Raw genomic sequence first — 7,524 nt, 5'->3', positions numbered from 1 at the left:
AAGCAAACAACACACGAAAAACAGAATCTGTCAAAAACAGAACAGTCTGTAGTAATCTGTAGCTAACGCAAACTTCTGGAACCCCAAAAATTCTAAAATAAATTTCTGGACGTGAGTATTTTATCTATTAATCATATGCACAAAGAATTAACTAAATATCACTCTCCAATAAAAAATGGTAGCAATTTTCGTGAGCGCTAAAGTTTCTATTTTTTACAGCAAGATCAAAAAGACTTTCCCCAAGTCTTCCCAACGGTTCTACTTGGCACAGACACTAATTAAACACAAAAAACACAACCAAAACAGAGGCCAGATAATTTATTTATTACTAAACAATAGTAATAGGCAAGTAATAAAAATAAAATTGGGTTGCCTCCCAACAAGCGCTATCGTTAACGCCCCTAGCTAGGCATAAAAGCAAGGATAGATCTAGGTATTGCCATCTTTGGTAGGCAATCCATAGTTGGATCTCATAATAGATTCATATGGTAATTTAATTTTATTTATAGGTAAGTGTTCCATGCCTTTCCTTAATGTAAATTGGAATTTAATATTCCCTTCCTTCATATCAATAATTGCACCAATCATTCTAAGAAAAGTTCTACCAAGAATAATAGGACATGAAGGATTGCAATCTATATCAAGAACAATGAAATATACGGGCACATAGTTCCTATTTGCAACAATAATAACATAATTAATTCTTCCCATAGGTTTCTTAATGGTGGAATCCGCAAGGTGCAAGTTTAAAGAACAATCATCAAATTCACGGAAACCTAGCAAATCACACAAAGTTTTTGGAATCGTACACTAGCACCCAAATGACACAAAACATAGCATTCATGATCTTAAATTTTAATTTTTATTGTAGGTTCCCACTCATCATAAAGTTTTCTAGGGATAGAAACTTCCAACTCAAGTTTTTCTTCATAAGATTGCATCAAAGCATCAATGATATGTTTAGTAAAAGCTTTATTTTGACTATAAGCATGAGGAGAATTTAACACAGATTGCAACAAGGAAATACAATCCATCAAAGATCAATTATCATAATTAAATTCCTTGAAATCCAATATAGCGGCTTCATGGATATCTAAAGTTTTAACCTCTTCAATCCCACTTTTATCAATTTTAGCATCAAGATCTAAAAACTCTGAATTTTTGGGACGCCTTCTAACTAAAGTTGACTCATCTCCAGTCCCATCATTATCAAGATTCATATTGAAAAACAAAGAGTTAATAGGGGACACATCAATAACTTTTAGATTTTCATCCTTATTATCATGAAAACTAGAAGAACACACTTTCACAAAGCAATCTTTCTTAGCACGCATCCTAGCGGTTCTTTCTTTACACACATCAATGGAAATTCTCATGGATTTCAGAGACTCATTGATATCATGCTTAGGTGGAATAGGTCTAAGTTTCAAAGAATTAACATCAAGAGAAATTCTATCCACGTTTCTAGCCAACTCATCAATCTTAAGCAATTTTTCTTCAATCAAAGCATTGGAATTATTTTGCAAACTAATAAATTCTTTAATATTGGATTCAAAATCATATGGCATCTTATTATAATTTCAATAAGAATTGTTGTAGGAATTACCATAATTATTAGAGGAATTACTAGGAAACGGCCTAGGATTAAAATTACCTCTATACGCGTTATTACCAAAATTGTTCCTACCAACAAAATTCACATCCATAGATTCATTATTATTCTCAATCAAAGTGGACAAAGGCATATCATTAGTGTCAGTAGGAGCACTCTTATTAGCAAAAAAATTCATAAGTTCATCCATCTTTCCACTCAAAACATTAATCTCTTCAATGCATGCACCTTTTTACTAGTAGATCTTTCAATGTGCCATTGAGAATAATTAACCATAATATTATCTAGGAGTTTGGTAGCTTCTCCTAAAGTGATTTCCATAAAAGTGCCTCCCGCGGCCGAATCTAAAAGATTTCTAGAAGCAAAATTCAATCCGGCATAAAAATTCTGTATAATCATCCACAAATTCAAACCATGTGTAGGGCAATTACGTATCATTAATTCAATCCTCTCCCAAGATTGTGCAACATGTTCATGATCAAGTTGCTTAAAATTCATAATATCATTTCTAAGAGAGATGATCTTAGCGGGAGGAAAATACTTAGAGATAAAAGCATCTTTGCACTTATTCCATGAATCAATACTATTTTTAGGCAAAGACGAAAACCAAGCTTTAGCACGATCTCTAAGCGAAAACGAAAATAGCTTAAGTTTAACAATATCATTATCCACATCTTTCTTCTTTTGCATATCACACAAGTCAACAAAGTTGTTTAGATGGGTAGCAACATCGTCACTAGGAAGGCCGGAAAATGGATCTTTCATGACAAGATTCAGCAAGGCAGCACTAATTTCACAAGATTCAACATCGGTAAGAGGAGCAATCAGAGTGCTAATAAAATCATTATTGTTGGTATTGGCAAAGTCACACAATTTATTATTATCTTGAGCCATCATGACAAGCAAGCAATCCAACACACAAGCAAACAAGAAACGAGCAAAAAGAGACGAACTAGAAAAGAGAAGGGGAACGAGAAAAGAGGGCGAATAAAACGGCAAGGGTGAAGTGGGGGAGAGGAAAATGAGAGGCAAATGGCAAATAATGTAATGCGGAGGATAAGAGTTGAGATGGGTACTTGGTATGTCTTGACTTGGCGTAGATCTCCCCGGCAACGGCGCCAGAAATCCTTCTCGCTACCTCTTGAGAACTGCGTTGGTTTTCCCTTGAAGAGGAAAGGGTGATGCAGTAAAGCAGCATAAGTATTTCCCTCAGTTTTTGAGAACCAAGGTATCAATCCAGTAGGAGACCACGCGCGAGTCACCTCGTACCTACACAAACAATTAAGAACCTCGCAACCAACGCGATAAAGGGGTTGTCAATCCCTTCACGGCCACTTGCAAGAGTGAGATCTGATAGAGATGATAATATAAGATAAATTTTTTTGGCATTTTTATGATATAGATTGAAAGTAAAGATTGCAAAATAAACAGTAATGGAAATAACGGTAGATTAATATGACGGAAGATAGACCCGGGGGCCATAGGTTTCACTAGTGGCTTCTCTCAAGATAGCATAAGTATTACGGTGGGTGAACAAATTACTATCAAGCAATTGATAGAATTGAGCATAGTTATGAGAATATCTAGGCATGATCATGTATATAGCCATCACGTCCGCGACAAGTAGACCGACTCTTGCCTGCATCTACTACTATTACTCCACACATCCACCGCTATCCAGCATGCATCTAGAGTATTAAGTTCATAAGAACAAAGTAACGCCTTAAGCAAGATGACATGATGTAGAGGGATAAACTCATGCAATATGATAGAAACCCCATATTTTTATCCTCGATGGCAACAATACAATACGTGTTGTTTCCCCTACTGTCACTGGGATCGAGCACCACAAGATTGAACCCAAAGCTAAGCACTTCTCCCATTGCAAGATAGATCAATCTAGTAGGCCAAACCAAACTGATAATTCGAAGAGACTTGCAAAGATAAACCAATCGTACATAGAAGAATTCAGAGAAGAATCAAATATTGTTCATAGATAATCTGGATCATAAACCCACTATTCATCGGATCTCGACAAACACACCGCAAAAGAAGATTACATCGAATAAATCTCCAAGAGAATCAAGGAGAAGTTTGTATTGAGATCCAAAGAGAGAGAATAAGCCATCTAGCTATTAACTATGGACCTGTAGGTCTGAAGTAAAATACTCACACATCACCGGGGAGGCCATGGAGTTGATGTAGAGGCCCTCCATGATCAATGCCCCCTCCGGCGGAGCTCCGAAAAAGGCCCCAAGATGGGATCTCTTGGGTATAGAAGGTTGCGGCGGTGGAATTAGGTTTTCATGGTGCTCCTGGATGTTTGCGGGGTACGTGGACTTATATAGGAGGAAGAAGTAGGTCGGTGGAGCAACAAGGGGCCCACGAGGGTGGAGGGTGCGCCCAGGGGGGTAGGCGCGCCCTGCCTCATGGCCTCCTCGATTGTTTCTTGACACCCGCTCCAAGTCTCCTGGATCACGTTTGTTGAGAAAATCACGTTCCCGAAGGTTTTATTCCATTTGGAGTCCGTTTGATATTCCTTTTCTGCGAAACACTGAAATAAGCAAAAAAAACAACAATTTGGGTTGGGCCTCCGATTAATAGGTTAGTCCCAAAAATGATATAGAAGTGTAAAATAAAGCCCATTAACATTCAAAATAGATAATATAATAGCATGGAGCAATAAAAAATTATAGATACGTTGGAGACGTATCAGTAACCTTCTGTACCCATGAGATCCCATCTTGGGGCCTTTTCCAGCATCCTGCCGGAGGGGGATTCGATCACGGAGGGCTTCTACATCAACACCATTGCCTCTTCGATGAAGCGTGAGTAGTTTACCACAGACCTACGGGTCCATAGCTAGTAGCTAGACGACTTCTTCTCTCTCTTTGATTCTCAATACCATGTTCTCCTCGATGTTCTTGGAGATCTATTCGATGTAATACTCTTTTGCGGTGTGTTTGCCGAGATCCGATGAATTGTGGATTTACGATCAGCTTACCTATGAATATTATTTGAATCTCCTCTGAATTCTTATATGCATGATTTGATATCTTTGCAAGTCTCTTTGAACTATCGATTTGGTTTGGCCAACTAGATTGGTTTTTCTTGCAATGGGAGAAGTGCTTAGCTTTGGGTTCAATCTTGCGGTGCTCGATCCTAGTGACAGAAGGGGAACCGACACGTATTGTATTGTTGCCATCGAGGATGACAAGATGGGTTTTTCATCATATTGCTTGAGTTAATCCCGCTACATCATGTCATCTTACTTAATGTGTTACTCTGTTCTTGTGAACTTAATACTCTACATGCATGCAGGAGGCGGTCGATGTGTGGAGTAATAGTAGTAGATGCAAAATCGTTTCGGTCTACTTGACACGGACATGATGCCTATATTCATGATCATTGCCTTAGATATCGTCATAACTTTGCGCTTTTCTATCAATTGCTCGGCAATAATTTGTTCACCCACCATATTAATTTCTATCTTGAGAGAAGCCTCTAGTGAAACCTATGGCCCCGGGTCTACTTACCACCTTATAAGTTTCCGATCTATAATTCTAGTTTCCTATTTACTTTCTTTGCAATATTTTACTTTCTGATCTGTAAACCAAAAATACCAAAAATATTACTTTAGTGTTTATCCATCTCTATCAGATCTCACATTGCAAATAACCGTGAAGGGATTGACAACCCCTTTATCGCGTTGGGTGCAAGATTGGTGTTTGTTTGTGCAGGTATTAGGTGGCTTGTCGCGTTGTATCCTATTGGATTGATACCTTGGTTCTCAAAACTGAGTGAAATACTTACTCTTTTTTGCTGCATCACCCTTTCCTCTTCAAGGGAAAAACCAACGCAAGCTCTAGAGGTAGCAGTCACCGGCGGTTACCGGAGCCATGCCGGATAAAGATGGATCTCACATTCATGGCCATCGGTTTGCCAAGGTTGCATCACAGTAGTGTCCTGAGTGCTTGCTGTCCTGGAGGTGGTGTCGCATTCGCATATGTTGTTTGTCAATGTGTATTGCTGGATGTACTGGGAGTCTAGGACCATACCAATGGTTTAATTTTGTTTTCTCTATTTTAGAAATAATTGTGATCGTAGGTATCTTCACATAATGGTTTCTAAGGGCATATAAATCATGCAACTTCCCTTGGACGTTGATCTATCAACACATATTCATTACCTGATCACAATCTGCAACACCGTAATCCTAGGTGTTGATTTATTTCTAATACTCATGTCTTAGAGTATGAGTTATTTCCTAGATGAATTTTTCTATGCAACATAAATATTTTTTATTATTATGTAGGTGAGTATACGGCAATCCTTTCAAGCATTAATTTTCTGATGATAGTAGAGGGCGTCCATGCACAGGGTAACGACTAAAGCTTTGACCTTACACGACAGTTTTGGGAACTATGCTACATTGCTAACTTATACTTCGCCATTGTAGTTTGTTTTGTAGGCCTCAATTTTTACCATATTGGCATAGGTTAAAACGCAATTACATTGGTCATATTCTTTGAAATGCTTTTTTGTTTGATAGAATTGTTCCAACCTTGCAACCATTCAAAGAAAATTATACTATCAATCTCAATAATTCTTGAGCAAGTTCTGCTCATTCAGTTCCAATAAACTGGCTTGATTGACTATAGAATTATAAACTTTCATTGTAAAGGTGGTTGAGGGTATCTTTACCAAATTGCTCATTTACGCTCTTTGGACTACTATGGAAGGTTTACGTGTAGCCTGAGAAGACTGATGAAGATATTTTTTATTGGCATCGGGCTATGTTTTGGAAAGATAGTTATTTATATTTGACTGTGTCACTACATGTTTACATGAAGTTTACTCTGAATCTACACATCATCTAACTTTGACTCAATCTTCATAGAAATAAAATGTATCCAACCAAAGGGAACATCATGTATTGTTACTTGCAAATGTACACATAAGGTCGATACCTAAGTATGAGCACCAACCTAAGGTTCTTATTTCTCCTTCTTAGCTTCTTTTAAGAGGAATCAAACATGTTTGTTTCTGTCTTTCTAAAGGAAATATGCCCTAGAGGCAATAATAAAGTTGTTATTTATATTTCCTTATATCATGATAAATGTTTATTATTCATGCTAGAATTGTATTCACCGGAAACTTGATACATGTGTGAATACATAGACAAAACACAGTGTCCCTAGTATGCCTCTACTAGACTAGCTCGTTAAGCAAAGATGGTTAAGTTTCCTGACCATAGACATGTGTTGTCATTTGATGAACGGGCTCACATCATTAGAGAATGATGTGATGGACAAGACCCATCCCTTAGCTTAGCATAATGATCGTTAAGTTTAATTGCTATTGCTTTCTTCATGACTTATACATGTCCTTTGACTATGAGATTATGCAACTCCCGAATACCGGAGGAACACCTTGTGTGCTATCAAACATCACAACGTAACTAGGTGATTGTAAAGATGCTCTACAGGTGTCTCTGAAGGTGTTTGTTGGGTTGGCATAGATTGAGATTAGGATTTGTCACTCCGAGTGTCGGAGAGGTATCTCTGGGTCCTCTCGGTAATGCACATCATTATAAGCCTTGCAAGCAATGTGACTAAAGAATAGTTACGGGATGATGCATCATGGAACGAGTAAAGAGACTTGCCGGTAACGAGATTGAACTAGGTATGAGGATATCGACGATCGAATCTCGGGCAAGTAACATACCAATGACAAAGGGAATCCCCGTAGGGTCCGCACGCTTAACGTTCGATGACGATTTGTATTATGAGTTATGTGTTTTGGTGACCGAAGATTGTTCGGAGTCCCAGATGAGATGACAGACATGACGAGGAGTCTCGAAATGGTCGAGAGGTAAATATTGATATATTGGACAATGGTATTCGGACACC

This window comes from Triticum aestivum, chromosome 3A (assembly GCF_018294505.1).
Source record: "Triticum aestivum cultivar Chinese Spring chromosome 3A, IWGSC CS RefSeq v2.1, whole genome shotgun sequence".
NCBI lineage: Eukaryota > Viridiplantae > Streptophyta > Magnoliopsida > Poales > Poaceae > Triticum > Triticum aestivum.
The sequence above is the reverse complement of the archived record's forward strand: the minus strand, read 5'-3'. Positions refer to the sequence as shown.